Below are 27735 nucleotides of genomic sequence, written 5' to 3' on the forward strand. Positions count from 1 at the left end.
AAATGCAACAAGATGGAAACTAAGAGATGAAATTTAAAGAAATTATTTCCAGCTTCTCTCAAAGGTAATTCTCTAGGAATTCCAAACCCTGTGTCCTCGGTCCAGCAGTGGAAATATTCTCAGAGCGCCAGGTGCGCAGGCCGGTCCCATGGAGATGCCGCTGCCCCAGCTGTGCCGCGCCGGAGCCAGAGCCCGAGGTCGCTGGACCGCCCCTGCCGCGCCCATCAGTCGCCTCGCTCCTGCCCGCCCAAGACGCCCGCCCCGTGTGGCGCCGAGCTGCTGGCTGAGGGCGGCCGGCAGCGGCGGCTGCACGGACTGACCAAAAGTACAAATTTCTCACGTAGGAAAAAAACCTGTTTAAAGTTATCTAAAAAAGCACAGTAAAATCAGAAATATATTTCAAAATTTAGGAATATAAACATTTTTCCAATTACAAATTTCAAAGGCAGGTTAACATTTTTTTTATTTTTATTTAAGTATAGTACGATATCTAACTTGCCTCTCTTACTTTTAGTGTTGTCTTCTTCATATTTTGTTTAATAGATGCATTCCTGCTATAATGTATGTTTATATGTCTTATTTTTAAATTTATCTGGTATTTACAATATCTATATAAAATATTTAGTTTTAGATTTTATTATTCTTTGATACACATGGTGGTGGGAATTGAACACACTTTTCATGCTTAGTAAATGCTCTACAACCTAAGTCACATACCCCACCCTCAAGTCTATTCTGGAGAGATATGATTTTGTTATATGATTGAAGCTATTACCAACAATTAGCTAGGGGATGTTCTTATATACTGATGCTAGTGTTAAATATTTTTTCAAGTATAAAAAAGATTATTAAGCTAAATGAAAATTGATTAATTCAGAACATGATATTTATAAAGTTTAAATTTGTTTATACATATATCTTAATGTGTTAAAAATATGTTCTATACAAACTTACTACAAAATTTCTCTAGGAGACATATTATTGCTCAGCAAAAGGTTTTAGAGTAGAATTCAATGGTAACACTACAGAAGTTAGGATCAGGGTAAGTGCTGAGTACTCTTTTTTTTGAATATGTGAACCTATACTAGCAGCAATTACCAGTTCCCAACTGGCAACTGGCCTTGTGCAGCTCTTGGAAAATTTGGGTTAAAACTAACTATACAATTTAGTCACACATTATTTACAGATTTGGCAAAAAGTACCTGTTCCCACATCTACATATTCCTAAAAGTTTGGACATTGTCTTAGTTTACCTTGTATTTCTAAAACTTCTTTAGTTGTGAGGCAAATACAAAGTATCAACAGATTTGTTTAAGAAAATTGATTCACTTGTTTGAATAGTGAGATAATGTTTCTAAAAAATATTCTTAATTATTTTTAAAAATTAATTTTGATAGCATCCATTTTCTTTTAGAGTTTTGTATATATTATTTCAAGTTCTCCTAGTTTTTAAGGGTGTGGCTTGAAAAATCAGCTGAAATCATTTTTGTTTACTTCTAAATATAACCAGTCATTTTTTCTAGCTGCTTTTAAAATTCTGTTTTGTTTTGTTTTTTGTAGATTAGGCATTTGGCATACATATATATAATATATATTTATATAATTTTTTTTACCTCTTAGATCATCTTGTCTATGAATTTTCTAAATTCATTCCTTGATATTTCCTGTACTGTAGTATCAGTGGAGTCTATTGCTAAATTATTCTGTTTTTTTTTTTGATGTTTTTATCTCTCTTTTTTTTATTGTTTAAGTGTCTACCCATATACACAAATGGACCTGAAGCAGTGGGGTTTTTACTGTACCAGCTTTTATCCTGTAGGTTTCCAGTGCCTCAGAGATGAGGGGGAGTCAAATAACTGCAAAAACCTATGCATATAACACATAGGATTAAATTAAGTACTTAGTTCCTATTATGACATCTACAATGTTGATTGACACCATAAACAGGAATTGTAGGGTAAACAATTTCTATCAGTAAAGATACTATTTAATCATGAATTTTGTCCATTGTAAACTCAAACAATTGGTATTACCTATGAGCTCTAGTGTTTTAACTGCTTCTAGAGAATTAGTGGTGGGGTCTGATATTTTACAAACTAACCAGTGGTAAGAGAAGTTAAAAATAGTGGTAAATAAGAGGAAAGAAGAAGAAGATATCAGAAACACAAAGATTTGCAATTTCAAAATAAGGCTGATCTATAGACAACATAGGGTGCATTGTTTATGAGGAGGAAGAAAATAAATAAAAGTAAAAGAAAAAATAGAGGAAGAGTGAAAGGGAGAACAATGAGTCTGGCTTCTTGGTGTATCTTCTATTCATATATAAATTTTTAAATTAGTGCATTATAGACGTACACAACATTTAAATTCACCCTGCTTTATTTATAGATTTACAGAGAGAGTTTGGTTTGTTTCATTCTACTTTTCATCCCTCTGTCCTCCCTGCCTTCCCTATAACCCCTTCCACAGATATCTCTGCTATTTGTGTTGGATTCTCCCCTTTTTCATTATGTGGTCAAGTATTCACATATGAGGGGGAAACATTTGACCCTTGGCTTTCTGAGTGTGGCTTATTTCACTTAGAATTGTGTTCTCATTTCATCAATTTTCCACCTAGTGCCACCATTTAATTCTTAATGACTAAGTAAAACTTTATTGTGTATATACACCAGGTATTCTTTATTCATTAGTCTGTTGATGAGTATGTTAGCTGGTCCTGTAGTTAGGTTATTACGAATTGTGTTGCTATAAGCACTGAGGTACCTGTGTTTCTATAGTATACTGATTTCAGACATTTGGATATTTACCAAGGAATGGGACAACCAGGTCAGATGGTGGTTGTATTCCAAATTTTGAAAGGGATATTCATATAGTTTTAAAGGATGGCTGTACTAATTTGCAATCCTATCAACACTGCATTAGTGTAAATTTCACCTCATAATATTCTTTTTAAAAAAAATTCTTTTCGAGCAGCCTGCAGCAGGGCCCCGGAGATCCAGGCCAACTGATTCGCGTGGCCTGCCCTGCGGCTACAGAAGGCGTGGCGCCTCAGTGAAGCCATTAACTAGCAAGCAGGGAGGTTAGGGAAGGCCATTAGGTGGAATCCCACCAGCCAAGCCCACACGGACCCTTGGGCCGAGCACGGGATCTCAGAAGGGGAAGGAAGCGGTACAGTCCCATCCCCCACAGCGGACACTCCACCGAGGCAGTCAGAGGCCACCATCCGGGAAAGCTGAAGGATACACCACCACTCTCCAACAGCTTGCAACATCAAAACAGCCAGCAGCAGGACCCTGGAGATCCAGGCCAACTGATTCGCGCGGCCTGCCCCGCAGCTACAGAAGGCGTGGCGCCTCAGAGAAGCCATTAATTAGCAAGCAGGGAGGTTAGGGACTGCCATTAGGTGGAATCCCGCCAGCCAAGCCCACCGCCCACGCCCGGAACAGGCCCAGCGACCTGCCAGCATTGTAGTCACGACACCCCAATTGGAATAGGGACAGAGCAGAGCCGCCTTCCACTCCCGGAACAGGCCCAGAGAGCCGCCAGCGTGGTAGACACGTCACCCCAATTGGAGTAGGGGCACAGCCGCCGCCCGCACCTGCAAGGGAGACTTTTCAAGTATACAAGAGCAACATAAATAAATAGGGGGTAAATTTCAAAACACAACAGTTGCACCAAGCAGAAAGAAACGCGAGCAGTATGAAAAGACAAGGAAAGAAAGGACCACAAGCAATGCAGGTCAACTCAACTTTAGAAGAGATAATAGCTGCAACAGATGGAATATCAGATAAAGAGTTCAGGATATATATGCTTCAGATGATCTGGAGTCTCAAGGAAGACATGAGACAGCAAAATCAGACAATGAAAGATCACATTGACAAACAAATCCAGGAAGTAAAAGATCAATTTCACAGGGAGATAGAGGTAATAAAAAACAAACAAATTGAAATTCTAGAAATGCAGGAAACAATAAACCAACTTAAAAACTCAATTGAGAATACTACCAGCAGAGTAGATCACTTAGAAGAGAGAACATCAGACAATGAAGACAAAGTATTTCAACTGGAAAAGAACATAGACAGCTCAGCAAGTCTGCTAAGAAACCATGAGCAGAACATCCAAGAATTATGGGACAATATCAAAAGACCAAATTTAAGAGTCATTGGGATACAGGAAGGCACAGAGCTCCATTCCAAAGGAATAAACAGTCTATTCAGTGAAATAATACGAGAAAACTTCCCAGAATTGAAGATTGAGACAGAATCCCAAATCCTAGAAGCCTACAGGACGCCGAATGTGCAAAATCATAAGAGATCCACACCTAGACACATTATAATGAAGATGTCCAACATACAGAATAAGGAGAGAATTTTAAAAGCTGCAAGAGAAAGAAAGCAGATTACATTTAGGGGTAAACCAATCAGGATAACAGCTGATCTTTCAACACAGACTCTGAAAGCTAGAAGATCCTGGAATAACATATTTCAAACACTGAAAGACAATGGGCTCCAACCAAGAATCGTGTATCCGGCGAAATTAAGCTTCAGGATAGAAGATGAAATTAAAACCTTCCACAATAAACAAAAGTTAAAAGAATTCGCAGCTAGAAAACCATCTCTTCAAAAAATCCTTGGCAAAACATTACAGGAAGAGGAAATGGAAAATAACATTGAAAACAAACAATGGGAGGTAGGACAGTAAAGGGGGGAAAGTAGTCAAAGAGGATAACAAATCAGGTTTAGTAACATCAATAAACAAATATGGATAGAAGAACAAACCATATCTCAATAATAACCCTAAATGTTAATGGCTTAAACTCACCAATTAAGAGACACAGGCTAGTAGAATGGATCACAAAACAAGACCCAACAATATGCTGTCTACAGGAGACGCATTTGATAGGAAAAGATATACATAGACTGAAGGTGAAAGGTTAGGAAAAATCATATCACTCATATGGACCGCGGAAACAAGCAGGAGTGTCCATACTCATATCTAATAAAATAGATTTCAAGCCAAAGCTAATCAAAAGGGATATAGAAGGACACTTCATACTGCTCAAGGGAACCATACACCAACAAGACATAACAATCATAAATATATATGCCCCAAATAATGGTGCAGCTGTGTTCATCAAGCAAACTCTTCTCAAGTTCAAGAGTCTAATAGACCACCATACAATAATCATGGGAGACTTCAACACACCTCTCTCACCACTGGACAGATCTTCCAAACAAAAGTTAAATAAGGAAACTATAGAACTCAATAACACAATTAATAACCTAGACTTAATTGACATATATAGACTATACCACCCAACATCAAGTAGCTACACTTTTTTCTCAGCAGCACATGGAACCTTCTCAAAAATAGACCATATACTATGTCACAGGGCAACTCTTAGACAATACAAAGGGGTAGAGATAATACCATGCATCTTATCTGATCATAATGGAATGAAACTGAAAATCAATGATAAAAGAAGAAAGGAAAAATCAAGCATCACCTGGAGAATGAACAATAGGTTGCTGAGTGATCAATGGGTTTTAGAAGACATCAAGGAGGAAATTAAAAAATTCCTAGAGTTAAATGAAAACACAGTCACAACATATCGGAATCTATGGGACACATTGAAAGCAGTTCTAAGAGGAAAATTCATTGCTTGGAGTTCATTCCTCAAAAAAAGAAAAAACCAACAAATAAATGATCTCATACTTCATCTCAAAATCCTAGAAAAAGAAGAGCAAAACAACAGCAAAAGAAGTAGAAGGCAAGAAATAATTAAAATCAGAGCTGAAATTAATGAAATTGAAACAAAAGAAACAATTGAAAAAATTGACAAAACTAAAAGCTGGTTCTTTGAAAAAATAAATAAAATTGACAGACCCTTAGCCATGCTAACAAAGAGAAGAAGAGAGAGAACCCAAATTGCTAGCATACGGGATGAAAAAGGCAATATCACAACAGACACTTCAGAAATACAGAAGATAATCAGAAATTACTTTGAATCCTTATACTCCAATAAAATAGAAGATAGTGAAGGCATAGATAAATTCCTTGAGTCCTATGATCTGCCCAGATTGAGCCAGGAGGATATAGACAACCTAAACAGACCAATAACAATAGAGGAAATAGAAGAAATCATCAAAAGACTACCAACTAAGAAAAGCCCAGGACCGGATGGGTATACAGCAGAGTTTTACAAAACCTTTAAAGAGGAACTAACACCAATACTTTTCAAGCTATTTCAGGAAATAGAAAAAGAGGGAGAACTTCCAAATTCATTCTAGGAGGCCAACATCACCCTGATTCCGAAACCAGACAAAGACACATCAAAGAAGGAAAACTACAGACCAATATCTCTAATGAACCTTGACGCAAAAATCCTCAATAAAATTCTGGCGAATCGGATTCAAATACATATCAAAAAAATTATACATCATGATCAAGTAGGATTCATCCCTGGGATGCAAGGCTGGTTTAATATACGGAAATCAATAAATGTTATTCACCACATCAATAGACTTAAAAATAAGAACCATATGATCATCTCAATAGATGCAGAAAAAGCATTCTACAAAGTACAGCATCCCTTTATGTTCAAAACGCTAGAAAAATTAGGGATAACAGGATCATACCTCAACATTTTAAAAGCAATCTATGATAAGCCACAGGCCAGCATCATTCTGAATGGAGAAAAATTGAAGGCATTCCCTCTAAGATCTGGTACAAGACAGGGATGCCCTCTCTCACCACTTCTGTTCAACATAGTCCTCGAAACACTGGCCAGAGCAATTAGACAGTCAAAAGAAATTAAAGGCATAAAAATAGGAAAAGAAGAACTTAAATTATCACTATTTGCAGATGATATGATTCTATACCTAGCAGACCCAAAAGGGTCTACAAAGAAGCTATTAGAGCTAATAAATGAATTCAGCAAAGTGGCAGGATATAAGATCAACACGCATAAATCAAAGGCATTCCTGTATATCAGCGACAAATCCTCTGAAACGGAAATGAGGACAACTACTCCATTCACAATATCCCCCCAAAAAATAAAATACTTGGGAATCAACCTAACAAAAGAGGTGAAAGATTTATACAATGAAAATTACAGAACCCTAAAGAAAGACATAGAAGAAGACCTTAGAAGATGGAAAAACATACCCTGCTCATGGATAGGCAGAACATCATCAAAATGGCGATATTACCAAAAGTTCTCTATAAGTTCAATGCAATGCCAATCAAAATCCCATCAGCATATCTTGTAGAAATAGATAAAAGAATCATGAAATTCATATGGAATAATAAAAGACCCAGAATAGCAAAAACAATACTAAGCAGGAAGTGTGAATCAGGCGGTATAGCGATACCAGACTTCAAACTATACTACAGAGCAATAGTAACAAAAACAGCATGGTATTGGTACCAAAACAGGCGGGTGGACCAATGGTTCAGAATAGAGGACACAGTAACCAATCCACAAAACTACAACTATCTTATATTTGATAAAGGGGCTAAAAGCATGCAATGGAGGAAGGATAGCATCTTCAACAAATGGTGCTGGGAAAACTGGAAATCCATTTGCAACAAAATGAATCTGAATCCCTATCTCTCGCCGTGCACAAAAGTTAACTCAAAATGGATCAAGGAGCTTGATATTAAATCAGAGACACGGCATCTGATAGAAGAAAAAGTTGGTTATGATCTACACGCTGTGGGATCGGGCTCCAAATTCCTCAATAGGACACCCATAGCGCTAGAGTTAACAAATAGAATCAACAAATGGGACTTACTCAAACTAAAAAGTTTTTTCTCAGCAAAAGAAACAATAAGAGAGATAAACAGGGAGCCTACATCCTGGGAACAAATCTTTACTCCACACACTTCAGATAGAGCCCTAATAACCAGAATATACAAAGAACTCAAAAAATTAGACAATAAGATAACAAATAACCCAATCAATAAATGGGCCAAGGACCTGAACAGACACTTCTCAGAGGAGGACATACAATCAATCAACAAGTACATGAAAAAATGCTCACCATCGCTAGCAGTCAGAGAAATGCAAATCAAAACTACCCTAAGATACCATCTCACTCCAGTAAGACTGGCAGCCATTAGGAAGTCAGACAACAATAAGTGCTGGTGAGGATGTGGGGAAAAGGGCACTCTTGTTCATTGCTGGTGGGACTGCAAATTGGTGCAGCCAATTTGGAAAGCAGTATGGAGATTTCTCGGAAAGCTGGGAATGGAACCACCATTTGACCCAGCTATTCCCCTTCTCGGTCTATTCCCTAAAGCCCTAACAAGAGCATGCTACAGGGACACTGTTACATCGATGTTCATAGCAGCTCAATTCACGATAGCAAGACTGTGGAACCAGCCTAGATGCCCTTCAATAGATGAATGGATAAAAAAAATGTGGCATTTATACACTATGGAGTATTACTCTGCATTAAAAAATGACAAAATCATAGAATTTGGAGGGAAATGGATGGCATTAGAGCAGATTATGCTAAGTGAAGCTAGTCAATCTTTAAAAAACAATACCAAATGACTCCTTTGATATAAGGGGTGTAAACAAGGACAGGGTAGGGACGAAGAGCTTGAGAAGAATATTTACAGTAAACAGGGATGAGAGGTGGGAGGGAAAGGGAGTGAGAAGGGAAATTGCATGGAAATGGAAGGCGATCCTCAGGGTTATACAAAATGTCATATAAGAGGAAAGGAGGGGTAAGACAAGAGAATACAAATGGAAGAAATGATTTACAGTAGAAGGGGTAGAGAGAGAAAAGGGGAGGGGAGGGGAGGGGAGGGGAGGGGGGATAGTAGACAATAGGACAGACAGCAGAATACATCAGACACTAGAAAGGCAATAGGTCAATCAATGGAAGGGTAACTGATGTGATACAGCAATTTGTATACGGGGTAAAAGCGGGAGTTCATAATCCACTTGAATCAAACCGTGTAATATGATGTATTAAGAACTATGTAATGTTATGAACGACCAATAAAAAAAATTCTTTTCAGCAAAGTGTATTTTGACATATTATACATACATGAACTACAACTTTCCATTCTTGTGCTGTATATACTGTGGAGTTACACAGGTTGTGTATTCATATAAGAACATAGAAAAGTTATGTTTGTTTCATTCTACTGATTTTCCTATTCCGATTTCCTCCATTCCCTTTATCCTACTATGTCTAATCCAATAAGCTTTATTATTCCTTTCCACCTAAATGTTCTTTCTGATATGTGGATCCCCCACATTACTCTTGATAATTGATATTTTGAGTGCAGTGAGATAAAATCTCCATGTAGTTCTTTTTGAATCTAATAGTTTTATTGAAGTATAGGGAAAGATTGAGGGCACAATAATAACAGACTTTGTCTTCCTGGTAGTTTTGATTTGCATTGCCCTGATTCCTAGAGATGTTGAACATATATATGCCACTTGTATTTCTTCTTTTAAGTAATGTCTTGTGTAGATTTTGTGCCCAATTAGTAATTGGGGGTCTCATTTTTAAAATCTTTTTTTTTAATTCTGTACATTAATTTTCTGAGATTCAGATGAAAAATATTTTCTCATATTGGTAGGCTCTCTGTTTACATTCTTGTTTCCTTTGTTGTGCAGAAGTTTTGAAATTTGATTTTATTTCACTTATTTACTCTTAGTTTTATTTCTTGTGCTTTAGAATTCTTCTTAAGGAAGTTGATAATTTTGTCAATAATTTGGAGTGTTGGGCCTACATTTTCTTTCAGCAACTGTAGAGTTTCTGGTTTAATTCCTAGGTCTTTGATCCCCTTGGATTTGGCTTTTTTGCAGGGTGAGACAGATAAAGTTTTATGTTTTTCTACATATGAATATCCAGTTTTTATAGCAGCACTTGTAAAAAAAGTTTCTGTTTTTTCCAACATATATTTTTGGCCCCTTTGTTTCAAATCAGGCACTGCATGTTTGTGGATCTGTCTGTATTTTCTGTTCCATTGGTCTTCAGGTATGTTTTGGTGCCAACATAAATCTGTTTTTTTTATAAAGCTCTGTGACATAATTGGATATCTGGTACTGTGAAGCTCTCAGCATCACTCTTCTGGTTCAGAATACATTTGACTATTCTATTTCACTTCTGGGTCAAAAAGAAGTTGAGAAATGTACTTTGTCTGTGTGTTGTGAAGGATCTCATTAATATTTTGATTGGAATTGTACTGAATCTGTTCACTGGTTAAGGTAGTATGATCATTTAGATAATACTAATTTTGTTTATTCAAGAACATTAGAAGTATTTCCACTTCTAAAGGTTGTCTTCAACTTGTTTATATTTACCATTTTATAATTTTCATTGTTGAAGATTTTTATCTCCTAGGTTAGATATTTTACCAAGTATTTATTTTTTAGGGTTTTGTGAATAAAATATTCTCCCCAATTGTTTTGAAGCAGGTTTGTTTTTGCAATATAGGAATGCAATTGATTTATGTATTATGTTCTTGTATCATCTCCTTTGGTATATTTGTTATCAACATTATAAATTTTCTGATGGAGCATTTTAAATCATCTAACTAAAATGTTCATGTCATCAGTACACAGAGGCAACAGGACTTCTTCTTTCCTATGTGTATGCCATTAGATTTCTTCTCTTGCCTGTTTGCTCTGGCTAGGGATTCAAGGACTGGTGAAAGTTTACTTCCTTGTTTTGTTTTTATTTTTAGAAAAAAAAATCAACTTTTTTTATTCAGTTTGATGTTGGCATTTGGTTTCTCACACACAGCTTTTACAATTTTGAAGAAATGTCCTTCTGTCACTAGTTCCTCTGGTGTTTTAAATATGAATGAGTTCTGAGTGTTGTGGACAGGCTTTTCTGAATCAATTAATTTTCTCATGGGATTTTTGTAATTAAATATGTTTTTACAGTAAATTTTGTATATGTGTGTGTGCATATGTATATATACATATATATGTAATTAAAAATTTTTTGGTATTGGGAATTCAACCAAGTTGTGATTTGCCAATTAGGTTCATATTCCACTATCCACTTTTTAATCTTTTCCCAATTTTTGTTAATACATTATAGTTTTACAGAGCAATGAGATTTATTGTTATACATTCACATATAAATCTATTATAAAAATAAGCAATATCATTCCACAATGTTTCCCTTTTCTCTTTCTTTCCCTCCTCTAGGTCCTTTTACTCCTTTTTATTTCTTCTGCTTAGATATATGTGACAGCAGAGTACATTTGGAGATATTATACATACATGGAATATACCTTATTCTAATTAGGTCTCATTTATGTGGTTGTACATGGTATGGAATTTCACGGGTCATGTATTCATATATAAACATAAGAAATTTATGTCCAATTCATTTTAATATCTTTCCTAGTCTCATGCTGTTCCCTTATCTTCATTCCCCTTTACACACTCGAATAAACTTCTGTTTTTCCCTCCTCATTCCTTATTTCCCTTCCCATTCCCTCCCCATTCCACATATAAAAGAAAATATTTGGCCTTTTCTTGGGACTGACCAATTTTTCTTACCTTGACAGTCCCTAGTTCCATCAATTTACTGGCAAATGCCTTAATTTGACCTTTCTTTAAGGCTGAGTAATTTTCCATTGTATGTGTGTATGTCTATATATATATATATCCACATAATATTTTAGATATTTGATTTTAAGAGAGACTAGGGTGAAGGGTCAGAAGCTTGGAAGAGAAAAGTTACTGGTATGGTTCTGCAATTCCCAGGTGTCTTCATGGAGAATAAAATTGATGCTTCCACCCCAGGCCATCTGTTCAAGACTAGAACAGTGTATCTCAAATAGGGTGCATGACAATCAATTGGAGAGCTCACTCAAACTCAGACTTCTGGGCCTCAACTCAGAGTGTCTGACTCAGGTGCCAGGGGTGGGCCTGAGCTTCTGTATTTTTTATAAGCCCCCAGGGCTTGCTAATGTTCCTGGTCTAAACACTTCGAACTGATGGTCCTTGTCTAGAAATTTCAGGGGCAATAAAGGTGACAAAAGGTCCTCTTTGGGTGCAGTCTTCACCTTCTTTACCTGCCTCTTTTCCCAGTGCCCTACCTGTAGCATCTACTTAGATTACACCTGCATATGTTCATGATAAAATGGGGCACTTGGGATCCTCCATTCTCATGGGCCTTTCTCATTTGCAGACCTTTCCCCTGAAGACTGCAAGCCCTACCTCTGAACTTCAACAACTGTCTACATATTAGTTTTTAGAATTTCATCTTTTGGATTGTTGATTTCCATGTGAATTTCAGAATATCATTAACTCTTAGAATTCCATACTGAGTTTTCATGATATTTTATCCAGATCTTTGTGGATACAGGATGTTGATGACCACGTGGAATTCCTCTTTTTCCCTTTGATGACAGGAAGCTACCAGTCTGGGACTAACCCCTCTACTGAGTGTTAAGGGGGAGCCAAACATATGGGCACTACTCTGAAAAATAATACTTACTGGGTGTCTTAAAGAATCTGCAGTATGTATACAGGGTAAAAATGGGAGTTCATAATCTACTTGAATCAAATGTATGAAATATGATATGTCAAGAACTTTGTAATGTTTTGAACAACTAATAATAAAAAATAAATAAAAGAAAAAAAGATTGAAAAACTAATGTAATTTTAAAAAAACTAAATTCAAAAGTAATCCACTAGAAAAAAAAATCAAGTTACTGTAACACAGTTGTGGAGTGTAGGAGTCCAAACTGAATTATTATAAGGTATATGCTCTGAAAGGTCTAGGGGAAATTTTTCCTTGATTCCTCTAGCTTTCAATGGTTGTGGGGAATACTTGGCATACCTTCACATGTGCACTCATTTCTTTTTTTTTCGGTCACCATTATCACATGGTGTTCTCTCTGCACAAGTATACTTGTCCAAATTTTCCTCTTCTAAGGTGATGAGTCATCAGATTATAGCCCATTCTAATTGACTATGGCCTTATATAACATTTTCATGCACAAAAACCTCATTTTCAGATGATGTAATTAGCTGATGTGCTGGGAAGGACATAACAATTCAACCCACAGCATGTACTGAGCACTTAATGTGCGCTATTTCCTGTATTTCTCATGACAGCACTGTGAGGTACACACAGGCATCACTCACACTGAATAAACCAGGATATGAAACTCAGTAAAGTTGTGGTCCAGCTAGAATCACATGGAACCCACAAGATTGTAGTCACAGTGTAGCTGTAGCATGGGTCCACCTGTCCCTTGAAAGAATAATTCTGTACCCCCTGCATCTCTGTAGACATGATACTGCTTCCCATAAATGGTCCTAGAGTACCTCAAAAGACTCCAAATCTTTTTAGTAGCTGCCTCTTTGAGAATCTTAGAGCAGGAATTGATGCATAAAATCAAATTGCTCAAATTGACTCATCATGTATCCCTAAAGTTACAATATTACTCTTATAAATTTAGATTACTAGAATTTCATTGAACATCCTATACAGGTTTATAGTATGAAATTTTTAAATTAATTTTCTTCACTATTTTTAGATATGTAAGTGACAGAAGAGTGAATTCTGAAATACTATATATACATAGAATATAGCATATAACTTATTCTAATAAGGATCCTATTCTTATGGTTGCATATGATATGCGGTTTCACTGTGTGTATATTCATAGATGAACATAGGAAAGTTATGTTTGATTCATTCTGTCTTTTCTATTCCCATTTCTCCACCTTCCTTTTATTCCCCTTTGTCTAATTCAATCAACTTTTCTCACATCCTTGTCAACATATTCTATTACTTGTACTCTTGATAATTGCCATTCCAACTGGAGTGAGATGGAATGACAGTGCAGTTTTAATTTGCATTTCTCTAATTTGTAGTGATGTTGAACATTTATTTCATATATTTGTTGGCCATTTGCATTTCTTTTATGGTGTGCCTGTTCATTTTCTTTGCCCATTTGGTGATTGGAATACTTGTTTGTAGTGTGTTAAGTTTTATGATTTCTTTATATATCATGGAGATGAACGCTAAACCTGATGTGCAGGTGCAACATTTTTTTTTCCCATTGTAAGTTCTCTTCACATGCTTGATTGTTTTCTTTTCTGTGAAGAAGATTTCTAGATGGGAAACTCATGTAACTCTTGAAGCAATTCAATGATAAATGAAATATGGAAACCAAAATGTAACTTACATGTGTGTCATGCTCATTTAAAGAGCCATAATACATTCAAGAGATAAAGGCAGTGATAATCCTATTTAAAATCATGAATGTAGGTTCACAAAATGTAGGCCCTTTACCCAAATCCCAGTGTCAGTAAGTCATAGAGTACAGATAGAAACCTAGTTCTCCTCTGTTATTTGTGTTGTCCTTGAGGCAATCTGCAATAACAGGCCTAACAATCTAATAAATTCTGTTTGTTTGAATAGACATAATAAGACATTCTTATTAAAACCCATCAGTCAAGATAATATGATGGTTTAACATTATGTCCTCTTTGCCAGTGTTAGATGTTGATGATTTAAAATATTGTTTAGCATTCACCACAGAATTTCTAAACACAGAAATGTGGGTGGATAAAGTAGGGGGAGAAGCTCTGCTAATTATCATATAAAACAACAAATTGATTCATTCAAAAGTTGACAGATGTTGCTGAAGGGTGTCAGAACAATCAGTGAAAGAAGCTCAAAAAACTCAGTGAGAAGTAAGCCTGTATTCTCATTTCAATTGATATATATATATATATATATATATATATGTATTAATACAAACTGCCATTTGTTTTGCCTGCTTTATTTCTCCTTGTATTTCTTTACTTCAGAAGAAAAGATTAAAGGAGAAAATGCATAAAAGTACACAGGAACAGATAAGAGAAGCAAAATCCTTAGACAACAGGCATATGGAAAAGTAAGTAAAAAGGGTCTTCTTTCCTGTACCTTATACCTAGGAATAATTTTATTGTGCTTCAGAGTAACAGATTTATAACTAGACAGGGCTCTTCTGTGAATTTCTCCACTGATTAACTTTCTAAATGGTCACTAAATTTAATAGAGCTCAATCAGGGGGTACTTCAATAATAGTTTAGGCACATGCAGTGCCTTCTAGATAAAAAACATAAGAGCTTAGGAGATAGTTAAAGCACCACTATGTGAATTGGCCAAGATCATTAATTTAGATCACATGGTGAAAACAAAGCTTGTGTCCTGGAGGCACCTGACCTTTGTACAACAGCTGGCAAATAGTTTCCTCCTAAGAGTTGAAAGAATGTTGGGAGTTCATTTTGAAGTGTGAGGTTCCAGATTAGTTGGTATAATGATCTGTTGTTTGAAGAAGATAAAGTTGGTCTGCTTCTGCACCCTGGAGGTGGTGCATCAAGAGTTATGTGGGCTCATGATTCTTTACACTCTTTACAAAACGTGTGAGCACTTTGTAAGCTTGTTGAAAACTATGGAAGTAAATACCATGCCCTACTGTACCTTTTGATTACTAGCACCCTGCAGAGTTGCTACAGGTGTAAGCCCTCCATTTTCAGTGTTTCTTCACAAACCAGTATCTGTTAAAATAGAATAATTTGTTGAAACAGGAGCCTTTAGACATGATGTAACAGGCAGGTTTTTTTTTTTAAAGAATTTGGAGTCATCATCAGTGATAGAGAAGACTTGCAGACTCCAGGTGTTACCAGACTCAAGTCCAGGCACCTCATCACCGGAAAACCAGTAGTCAAAAGATGTGAATTAGTGGGAAAGAAATCAGGTTTACTGGAGGATTTTGGGGCTGTAATCTTCATAGTGCCCTCTTGGGGATCTCAGGGTCACAAAGGGTTTTTATAAGGACAGAAAGATGGGACTGTGAGGTACTGAGAGGGAAGGTTTCTCTTAGCAGAATTTTTGTCATCCAGGGTGTGTCTCCTTTTCTTCATTTTTGAATGGACCATCACAATGGAGCTTGACTTTCTGGGGCTAGTACCTGTATTTTCTTTAAATAGACAAATTTATTTCTGCATGTAAAAAGTCACAGAAATTTACTTGCTTTGTGCTGATATATAACTAAAGACTAAGAAGAGGCATGGCACATTTGATTTTATCTGAGGATCACCAGATGTTCTGGGTTTTTTAAAGGTGGTTGTTTAATTAGAGTGCCATGTGAGGGACAGATAAGCCTACTAGAGTGCAGGCGGTCATTGTTTGTGGTGATGGTAAGATCATCGATGTCTGCCCTTCACTTCTCAGGCTGACTGCTCAGCTAGAACCTTCCATCAAATACTCACTCTCCCTTCTTCTTCCTCCCCTTCTTCTTCTGGGAGGAAGATGCTAGTCTACATAGTAGAAAAACAAAACAAAAAAATTACAATAAAAATTGTCCTCAGTTTATGAAATGTATCATTTTGTTATCTTCCATTTGCAAATCACAGAAAATGCAATTAAAACAGGTTTAGACAAACAAGAAGGAATAATATTTTGTATAGCTGAAGTATTCAGGGGAAGAGTGGACTGCAGATCCAGTAGCATCTAGGGACTCATCAGGGTACAATTTCCCTTCACTTTCATTTTTGCCTTCTGCTGTGTGTCCCATGGTCAGACAGGCTCTTCCCTCATGGAAGCAGCTCCAGCCTCACATCCCTCTGGGTTTAGAGCCAGAAGAACAGAACTTTCCTCAGAGAGTTATCCAGGCCTAGATGTGTTCTAATCTTATCCTGATTGGAAGTGGAGGGGGCCTGGGTCTTCTGGACTCAGTCCTTCTTAGGCACTTATCTGCAGAAATGGCAGTGCACACAGTGGCAAGGTGACCAGCAAGTCCACTGCAGTACTCATGGACATGGGGGAGGCTGTCACTGCCAGCCTGGGAAGCAGCAGGTGAGAGGAGGAGGTGCTGTGTTCAACTGATGGCAGGTTTTTTATATGTCTCCAGGAAACCATTTCAGAGCTTTAGACTGATAGCACTGGGGAGAACACAAACTTGGTGAAGCCTCTTACAGATCTTCAGGTAGAGGAGCAGACCCAGCACAAAACCTACTCCTGCTGTGAACTTCACCTTCCATTAGATTTGTGCATGGCAGTGCCACTCTTCAAGGCCAATGAGCTTATTTTCTGTGGGCTCTGAGGTCACATGGCCATTCCCCTAAAAACTCCTCTGGTTGGAATTGTGTGGCTGACTCACTACCTTTTTCCTCCTCAATACCCATGATGCATTATATACAGAGGATTTGCAAATGTGAAAATATGTGCAGACACCATGTAGAGCAGTGTGAAGGTTCTTTGGAAGAATAAAAATAGAACAACCATATGGCCCAGAAAGACCTCTTTTGTGTACATTTAAAATAAATGAAATCAGCATGTGGAAGAGATGTCTGTACTCATGGGTTTGATGCAACACCCTTCACAATAAGAAGGGACATAATCCATTTTAATTTCCTGTGGGTGAATGGATGGATGGATAAGCAAATTGGCAGGTGGCCTGTGGAATATTATTCAACCCAAGAAGGAAGGAGATGCCAGCACTTTCAGTAACTTGAGTGATCCTAGAGGACACTGTGCTGAATTACATAAGCCAGGCACAGAGAAATCTGGCACAACCTCACTTACATGGGCAATCTAAAAATGTAAACTTACAGAGGCTGAGAATAAAGGGTGGTCAACAGGGGTGAGGGTGAAAAATAGGTGTTGGTCAAAGCTACATGGGCACATGTATGCCAGGTGAGTGAGACCTAGAGATCTGCACCCTAAGTGCATGTAGTTAAGAATGTGGTCTTTTGCCCTTTAAAACCTGTTCAGAGGACAGCTCTCTGGTTAAGTATTTTTGCATTACAAAGCAAAGCTCACAGGGGAGCATGAGGAAATGGCAGGAGGACTTGTGGCCCCAGGGTGTTCCAGGTGTGTGTAGTGGCCAGCCCACCGAGGTGCCATTAGATAGAAGGAAATATTTGTTTTTATTGTGCCTCCTACTAAGGAAGGGGTCATGAAGTGGCAGTGAAGGTGGCTTTTCCAGGGGCCAGGAGGCATCTCTTCCACCTGAGCTCCTAAGTGGACTCAGCTGCTCAGGCTGAACCCTTTCCACCTGCCCGAACCCTCCTCACTGCCTGCATCTGTGGGAGATGTGCTGCATGTGCACATAGATCTGTGGCCAAGGGCAAGTCCTGGGAATGTAGCCCTGCCCTGCTCTTCAGTCCACAATGGAATTTGAAGGAGGGTCCCAGGACTGACTTCTGCCCTCCTCTTCTTCTCTGCTTTTCTGCTCTGTTCTACTTGTTTTTATCATAAGTAGATTAGTAACAAATCCCCTGGTTTTGGGGGGGGGTTGTGTGTGTGTGTGTGTGTGTGTGTGTGTGTGTGTGTGTGTGTATGATAGGATGGTCTTAGGCCTGAGCCTAAGCAACTCCATTTTAGAAAACCTGCAGTTTCACCAGGCACACCCACAGATCCCTCCAGTATGGCCTCAAACAATTTCTTTCCCTTACCCTGATAAAAAGAGTGAAGCCCCTGGCAGGCTGTCCTCACCTGATAAGAGGGAAAGGTGAGAAGATCAGGGTGGAGATCCAAAAAACAGATGTTTCTGACCCCAGGGTGAATGATGTCACTGAGAGATCTGGTGGTAGCTGATAAGGATTGAAATGGAGGTAAAAAAAATTAGTATAAGTGATAAAGCAAATGAACCGGGATTCAGCCAGCCAAAAACTGAAATCCCAGTGTCAATGGAGACCATCTGGATGGACTTTCCCCCTGTCTGGAGGTAACAAGGCTCTTTTTCCTTCCAAGTGAGTTGCTGCCAGACACAGCTAGTGGGGCGGGAGAAATATATCCCTGCTCAGAAATGACAACACCATCCCACAGAACAGCACCACTGGGGACTTGTGAAGCTATAATGAGGCACCTCTGCCCCTCAGTTGAGGGTGTTTCTAGTGGAAGTGCAGTGGGCAGTTTGAACTCCACCCAAATCTATCAGTGATGAGCTTGCATTGAGAAAGCTGGACTTCCTCCTCCATTGGGTGACAATGGAATGTGCCTCTCACCTCCCAAAGGAGTGGTACCAATGCGACCAATGAAAATAGAGGAAGTTGGTGCCTGCATCTTCATGATGGAGTGTTAACCCTCTGTTTTTTTCTAGAAGTTGCAAGGTTTCTATTCTAATTCCCAAGTTTTGGGTTTATTTAGACTTGACTTTTGTTCAGGGTTAGAGACAGGGGTCTAGTTTCATTCTTCTACATATGCATATCCAGTTTTCCCAGCACCATTTATTCACATAGACACAGAGGAATGGGCATTAGGACTCACTGAAAGTGGAGTCCTCAGAACATGAGGTCCAGAGACAGCCCAGCCTCTGGAAGCACAGGCTGTACCTATAGCTTCAGGTGGGCACTGTACAGTGAGCCGGGAAGGATGGAGAGAGCAAACCTGTCACTGAGGGGCTTTCATAGCTCCTTATCCTGAAGAGCAAATCATGTATGAATTTTTGCAAAAAACCCTTATGTGTATGATCAATATTATTATGTGCTGAGGCATCATCAAGAATGAATGGGCATGTGAGAACAGAAAAGAATGGAGTCAGACTCCCTACATCACTTCATACACACACACACACACACACACACACACATACACACACACACACTCAAAATATATCACAGAACTCAATACCAAATTAAAATTACAGACTCCTAAAAAAATAGGAATACGTTATTTTGGCCTTACATTTAGAAGTGGTTACTAATTTAAGGCACTAGCTATGCAACGAAAGAAGTAATAAGTAAATTAAACTTTATTGAAAATTATAGCTTTTGAGCATCAATGAATGCACTAAAAAATGAATTGACAACTTACAGAATGGAAGAAAATATTTGCAAATCATAGATTATAACTCAGAACTGATTGTTACCCCAAATATAGAAAGAACTGATACAACTAAACAACAAAGAAAATCCAATAAAAAAGTATCCAAAGACTTGAATATGCACTTCTCTAAAGATCATTATGTTTGATAAGTAGTCATCATTTATCATTTATCATTAAGGAATTGCAAATCAAAGTCATAACAAGAGAACACTTTATAAGCAGAAGGATGGCTACAATCAATGACATGGACAATAGCATATGTTCTCAGGGACAAGGATACACTGTGACCTGGTGAAGAAATGTAAAAGATGTGCCTGCTTTCTAGCACAGTCTGGAAACTCCTTCCATGTTAAACACAGACTTACTAAATGACCCAGCAATACCACTTCTATGTGTACATCCAAGAGAAACAAAGTTATATGAGTGTTCACAGCAGCATTATTCAAATAGCCAAAAAGTACAAGTGACTAAGTCAACAAACAAAATAGTTCAATAAATAAGGCATATCCATCTAATGGAATGTTGTTCTGCAATATAAAGGAATGGAGTACTGATGACATGCTATGACATGAATGAACCTTGAAAATATTATGCCAACTCAAAGAAGCCAGTCACAAAAAGACAGGGTCTCACTAAGTTGCTTAAGGCACTGATTTTATCCTTGATGAAGGAAGGGTCACTTGGCACTTTGTCCCCCATGCAGACAGCCACACACCTATCCAGGCACAGTTAGAAACATGCTTACTGAAAAGTTCCTGGGAGAAGCCAGGTTTCACAGCATGCTTTGCATGGTCCTCTCCCAAGTTCCTTGATGCCACAATTCCTTTCAACACCTGTTTCTCTACTAGGTCCTCCAGACAGAAGGCAGCATCTTCTGGAATATTCCTTGTCATGCTATGCCATTACCCTGCCCAGACTTTTCCATTCCTGCCTTCCTCCGGACCTCACCAGAAAGCCACTTTCAAGGTTGCTCAGGGCAGAGCACACTACTCTCAGGGAGCATGCCCTGCAGCCTCAGAAGATGCTCTCCTTAGAGGCATGGGATAATGGAAGAAAGGGGACTCTGGAAAAAGTGCATCATGTAATTTATATCAGAGAATTTTTCTATGGATACATAAAATATATTCATATTTTGAATAGAGGTTTACATGTTCCAAAGGAATGTCATCTCTTATGTCCAGGAATCTGTCACTTTAAAACTCTAACAATAGGAGGCCATGTTTGTCATATTTTTGACCTTCATAAAGTTGTATGTTGAAAAAAGAAGTTGCATGTTGTCCTCTGACCCAATATTAATATAGCTAATGCCATAATGACTCATTCAACCAAAATTTCACGCAAGGATTTATGAACAGCATGCCATCACCAACCAAGCCCTCCCAAATGAATCCTCAAATGGACACCTCACCAGGCTGGATATCCTGGGATGTGGAACCATCTAAAACACCTATTGAAATTAGGCCACCTGCCATCCTTACTGAGAACCCACCTGTCTGTTTTCCTTTAGACCCACAGCTTCCTCACTGGTACCCCTGAGTTGTTTATTTTCCATTTTAAATGTTTGATTGTGGTTAAAATATACATGACATGAAATTTGCTATGTTAACCATTTTTAAAAATATTTTTTAGTTGTAGATAGACATAATACCTTTATTTTTTTAATATGTGGTGCTGAGGTTTGAACCCAAGACCTCACATGTTCTTGTGAGTGCTATATAACTGAGTTACAAATGCAGCCCTCATTTTTTTAAACATACAGTCCTTTTACTCAATATGAATACTCTCTAATCCATAACATATTTGAGGAATATTGATATCCCTGAGTGTATAAATTTAATTCATTTCAACAAAATTCTACCATATCCATTTCCTCTATTATAGAAGACTAGATGCTCACCAAGTGCAAGGAAATATTTCAGGCCTTTGGTAAAACCACTATAGAATCAAAGAATCCCTGTAATGAATACAACATTAGAAAATAATTCAGGCCTAATTGTTATTGGTTATATATTTTTGGCTTGTATTTGTTTAATAATGGAGATATTCTCATTTTCTTTTAGATTATTGTTAGTGGTTATTAAAATATAATCATGAGCTAGGATTGTGGCTCAGTGGCAGAACTCCTGCCTAGCATGTGTGAGGTACTGGGTTTGATTCTCTGTACTACATATAAATAAGTGAATAAAGTAAAGGTCTATCAACAACTAAAAAAAAGTTTATAAATAAAACACTTAATCATATACCTATTAGTTTCATTTCCTTGTACTATATTTCTTCACATCAGTCATATAAAAAAGACTATTTCTTTAATTATGACAGTTCAAATATCAAGAAGAGGATTCTTCTTAGTCATGGGAATTTTGATTTTTATAATGACAGCCCAATTATTTAGGTAAAGTACATATAAGTATGTACTGTATATATTTTTGTGATGCTCCATGAGTGTTTCCTAGAGGAGGTGGAGGAAGAAAAGGTCCTCTTCTCATGAACTGACTCCTTGGATCCTCAGAAAACAATGGACTTCTGATTGGAGGGTAAGATGAGAAAGAAAAGCCAGAGCCAGTTGCTTGGTTTTCAGCAGGGAGAGATGAATCAGGTACATTGGAATCACCTAGATCAACTTTAGTATCATTTCTACTAGATTCCATTTCTGAGTATATAGGCCCATCCATTTTATCCAAAGGCAGCATAGTGGAACTTCTGAGTTCTGCTGATCCAGACGGTCTACCATATTTAGAATAACAACCATCTTGCCTTTGTAGAGGAAGATGTGGATCAGAATATGGTTGGCCTGGTGAAGGGATCATTATCCTATGGGCCTGTTCCCATGGATGCTCCAGGGGCCATATGTCAGATGGTGCTCTCTGAGGATAAGTTGACTTATCACAGTTTGATTCTCTTCTTTCATTGCTAATTGGATGGTCCAGAGGATTCTCTGGGCCCCTTGAGCCTCTTTCTCCTCCTACTGGCACCAAAGTTGAGGGTATGAGTGTAGCCTTTTCCAAATGAGAAGGTCTTATTTCACATGAAGGTTGACCCAATGGTGAGGGACCATTTGGAGGATTCTTTTTGCCAAAGGCTGTATTTGAAGCATCAAGCACAGAAGGATCTTTTTCTACAAGCTTAAATTATAACTCTATTTCAGTTAATTTTTGTATATTGTGAGCATTTTTTCCTTAAATTATTGAGGTATCTTTCAGCACTCCTAGCTGCCAACTCATTACCATGAGCTTTTTTCTCATAGTAAATAATGTGCCCCTGATAAAAACAAATGGTTCTCTCCAATTCTTCTTCAAGATCTTTTGATCACTTTCTATTGGTCTCCAGCACTTTAGTTGTATGGCTGATCTTTTCTTCCTCTTTGAAAAGTTTCTCTTATTGCTCTATCTGGTAATTTTTCTCTCCTATTTTCTTTGGAGTTTCATTACATTTTCTTGATATAATTCCATCATGACTTTAAGTTTCTGCTGAAGATTCTGATTCTCACTTTCAAACTTTGTATTTTCTGTTTGCAAAGATGCTTGTTCTGTCTTAAGATTTCTAATATGTTCTATTAGGTCTTCCTTTGTTTCAATTACTTCAGATAATAAAGTAAAAATTTGATTTATTTCTCTTTCTAAGGTTTTAAAAGAGGCCTTTAACTTCGCATCATAAACCAGTGTCTTCCAAGACCCTTTTGGCTGATCTTCTAAGTGAGCACTAATTTCTGATTAACTCTTCAATTCCAATTCCAAGTAACCATAATCTGTTAGCACTTTTTCAAGCATGGGAGCCAAATCTTTTATCTGCAGTAAGTGTTCAGTCAGAGAATTAATGTGATTTTATTTGTCTCCTAGAATTCGTTCTGCATGTACTTTAGAGTGTTCAAATATAATTTTCTGTTTAGTAAGGCCATTCACTTTTTCTTTCCATACTTCAACTTCTCGTAAAAGCTCTTTATGACTTTTCTGAACTCATTCAAAGCCTCTTTTATTGCTACTGTAATTCTTTCTTTATTCATTTGAAATATTCTCAAGTTTGTTTTAGCTTCAGGTATTTGTGATTTAAGGGATTTTGATTCATCTTCTAGGGACTTAATCCTTTTTGATATATCCACCATCAATTTATCCTCTTGAGAATATTTAGTATTCTCTTCTTTTAGCTCATTTTCTAGAAAGAGTATTTCATCCTCAAGTTTAGATATGGACCTCTCCAGGATTTTATATATTGCCTCCAAGTTTTCTGTCTTTACTGACTCCTTCACCAAAATGATATTGAAAGGTTAATAAAATAGGTACTTGTCACTCTGTTTTTCTATATGCTTAACAAAACACTGTTAAAATCCTGAGAACTGTTTGCTATGTTGCATGAGGCAGTCTCTTGGTGGTCTCTTCCTCCAACGTTTTGCCAGTCCCTTACATTTGGAGCGTTGGCCAGGAAGAGCGCCTCGCCGGACAGGAAGACACCAACAGACTCCTTTAGGGGGTAAGTAAGGCGCCTCTTCCTTTTCTTCTTCTTCTTCTTCTCCTCCTTTTTCTCCTTCTTGTTTTTCCTTTGCAATCCCTCACAGTCTGGTTTTTGGCTCAGCGAAGAGCGTGAGCTCTCAGAGCCTTCTGGTTTTTCTGCTAGCAGAGAGTGTAAGCTCCCCCTGGTGGTGGTGGACAGACGTGTCCAGAAACCACAGTCCACGTCTTTCAAGGGACGCTTTGAAAGACTCTGGGGGGGACGGAGGTGCCCTCATCTGGTATATTCTGCTGCCAACCCGTCTGGTCTTGCCGGCAATTCTTTCTCTCAGGTTGAATTCACTGTCTGTTTTTAATCTTTGCCTCTAAACTTGTGTCACACGTTTACTGTGTGTGTCCATGTTTGTATGATTGTGTCACATTTGTATTGTCTCTGTTTGAGTAGCTTCCAGTATGGGACAAAGCCATTCCACGCCTCTGTCCCTGACCCTTGATCACTGGACTAAAGTCCGCTTAAGGGTGCAGAATCTTTCTTTTTCAGTAAAACGCCGGACCTGGCAGACTCTCTGTGCCTCAGAATGGCCCACCTTTGGAATTGGATGGCCTCCAGAAGGATCTTTCTACTTCCCACTAATTTAAAAAGTCAGAGATATTGGCTTTGTCTTTCAACTGGGACCACATAACCATCCAGATCAACAGCCGTATATCTTAACTTGGCAGGACCTCTACAAATCTCCTCCACCATGGGTGAAGCTGCTTCACCCTGCCCCAGCTCCTACTTCTTCCCCCATGATTATGTCTCTCAAACCCTCTGCTCCTCCTTCTCCTCCACCCTCTGTTCTCCCTAAATCTCAAGATTTGACTCTACTGGACTCTCCTCCCCCTCCTTATCCCCTGCCCTCGTCCCCCAACCCCAACACCCTCTAAGTGATTCCCCTGCTGCTGACTCAGCCTCTCCATGATTGGAGGAAGCTGAACCAGCCCAGTACCCTCCAGATGACTCCCCCATGGCACACACAGCCCTCCTCCCCTGGAAGAAACTGGCCCAGCTAAAAGAACTCAAAGAACCCGCCAACGTTTTCACACCAGCCTACTTGGGATGACTGCCAACAACTCCTACGGACTCTCTTCATGACAAAGGAACAAAAGAGAATCCTCCTGGAAGCTAAAAAAAATATCCTCAGACCAGATGGGTGACCAACACAACTTCCCCTTGAACTAACCCAACTGGGACCCCAACACCTTTGAAGGTAGGGAGCATCTGTCCACTTATTGCCGGGCTCTAATAGCGGGTCTCCGAGCAGTTGCTAGATGGCCAACTAATTTGGCCAAGGTAAGAGAAATTATTCAAGGGCCTAATGAATCTCCCTCTATGTTTCTGGAGAAAATTATGGAGGCATATAGGAGATATACTCATTTCGATCCTCAGGCAGAGGATCAAAAGGCATCTGTCACGATGGCCTTTATTGGGCAAGCTGCCCTGGATATTAAAAGAAAATTACAGTGCTTAGATGGATTACAAGATATGACTTTGAGAGATTAGTCAGAGGAGCCAAGAAGGTATACTATAAGAGAGAAACTGAGGAAGAGAAGGAACAAAGGAGGGAGAAAGAAAGGGAGCAAAGGGAGGATGAAAGAAGCAAAAGACAGACTAAGACATTGACTAAGCTCCTGGTCACAACAAAAAATAGGCCAGAAGTTAAGAGACAGGGAGACAGAAAGGGATACCTGGGCCCATGCCAGAAGCCACCTCTTGCCTCAGATCAATGTGCCTACTGAGGAGAAAAAGGACACTAGGTCAAAGAGTGCCCTAGAAAGAAACAGCCATGCCAGCCAGCCATTCTAACTCTGGAGGATGACTAGGAAAGTCGGGGCTCGGGTCCCCTCCCCTAGCTCAAGGAAACTTTTGAAGTGGAGGGGACCCCAATAAACTTTAAAGTGGATACAGGGGCAGTATACTGAGCCCTTAAGGCCCCATTGGGCCCTCTATCAACTAAAAAGTCTCTAGTTCAAGGGGCTAACAGCAGTAAATATTGAGCTTGGACAACTAGGAGGACCATGGATCTGGGGAAAAAAAAAGTCCATCACTCCTTCCTAGTGATCTCAGAATGCCCAGTCTCATTGATGGGCAGAAATCTGATCACCAAACTCCGGGCCAGAATAACTGTTAACCCTGAAGGCCCCCAAATGGAATTTCTCAATCCTTCAGTAAACACTCCTATAGTCATGGCTTTAACTATGTCAGTAAAAGATGAACATCAACTCTTCACACCCCCCAAGACTGATCAAACAGGCAAGCTATCCCAGAAATGGATAACAGATTACCCAGATGCCTGGGCAAAAACTGCTAAATTAGGCCTAGCCGTAAAACAACCTCCAATAACAGTGGAGTTAAAAACCTCAGCCTCCCCAATTAATATTAAACAAGATCCTCTGAACAAAGAAGCTAACAATGGGATAAGGCCCCATATTCAGAAATATCTGGCCTTAGGGGTCCTTATGCCCTTTCAATCAGCCTGGAACACTCCCAAGTACCAGTAAAAAAAAAAAAAAAAAAAGCCAAGAACCAGGGAATATCGCCCCATTCAAGACCTAAGAGAGATCAACAACAGAATGCAGGACATTCACCCCATCTGTATAATCTGCTTAGCACCCTGAACCCTGAGCGAAAATGTTATACTGTTCTGGACATAAAAGATACTTTCTTTTGCTTGCCTCTGCATAAAGATAGTCAGTTGCTGTTTGCTTTCAAATGGGTAAACCCAGAAACCGGAACATCTGATCAACTAACTTGGACTAGACTCCCACAGGGGTTCAAAAACTCCCCCACTCTCTTTGATGAAGCCCTCCACAGAGATCTCAACAACTTCAGAACTACGCACTCCAAAGTCACCCTACTTCAATATGTGGATGACCTGATACTGACAGCCGATACCAAGGAAAACTATGAGTCTGGGACCCAAGCACTATTATCCGAGCTTGCTCAACTCGGGTATAGAGCTTCTGCCAAAAAGGCCCAAATTTGCCAGCAAGAAGTAATCTTCCTGGACTATTCCCTTAGGGGAGGTAAACGATGGCTCACTGAGCCCAGAAAGCAAACCGTTGTGCAGATACCACCCCCATCTAACAAGAGGGCAAATGAAGAGGCTAAATTGGCAGCCCTAAATGGAGTAACCATGTTAACACTTTCCACACCGGGGGAACATAAGGTCTCTGACACTGAACTCCTCGACTTTACTGAGCCCAGCCTGCAATTTCAGAAAGCCCTACACTACGTTAAAAATGTACACCAACTCACTCACCTTGGTTCAAAGAAATTGCAGGCATTCCTAAAGGATCAAGAACAGAGTTTTCCACTAACCGGCTCACAGCGAAAAGAAATAGCTGAACGGGTAACAAAAGCCTGTCGGGTCTATCAATTGGTTAATGCTTACCCCTCCAAGCTTCTGGTAGGAAGGCGCCTTCGAGGAACC

General features: G+C 38.8%; 1 protein-coding gene and 1 pseudogene across 1 annotated transcript in view; both read right to left on the reverse strand.

Annotated features, from left to right (window-relative positions):
- The window catches only part of LOC113177341 (uncharacterized), a 339679-nt gene that overhangs the window by 269936 nt on the left and 42008 nt on the right, over window positions 1-27735 (reverse strand).
- LOC113177981 (cTAGE family member 15-like) overlaps window positions 59-27735 on the reverse strand; it is a 33564-nt pseudogene continuing 5887 nt past the window's right edge.

This window comes from Urocitellus parryii, chromosome 11 (genome assembly GCF_045843805.1).
Source record: "Urocitellus parryii isolate mUroPar1 chromosome 11, mUroPar1.hap1, whole genome shotgun sequence".
NCBI classification, from domain to species: domain Eukaryota; kingdom Metazoa; phylum Chordata; class Mammalia; order Rodentia; family Sciuridae; genus Urocitellus; species Urocitellus parryii.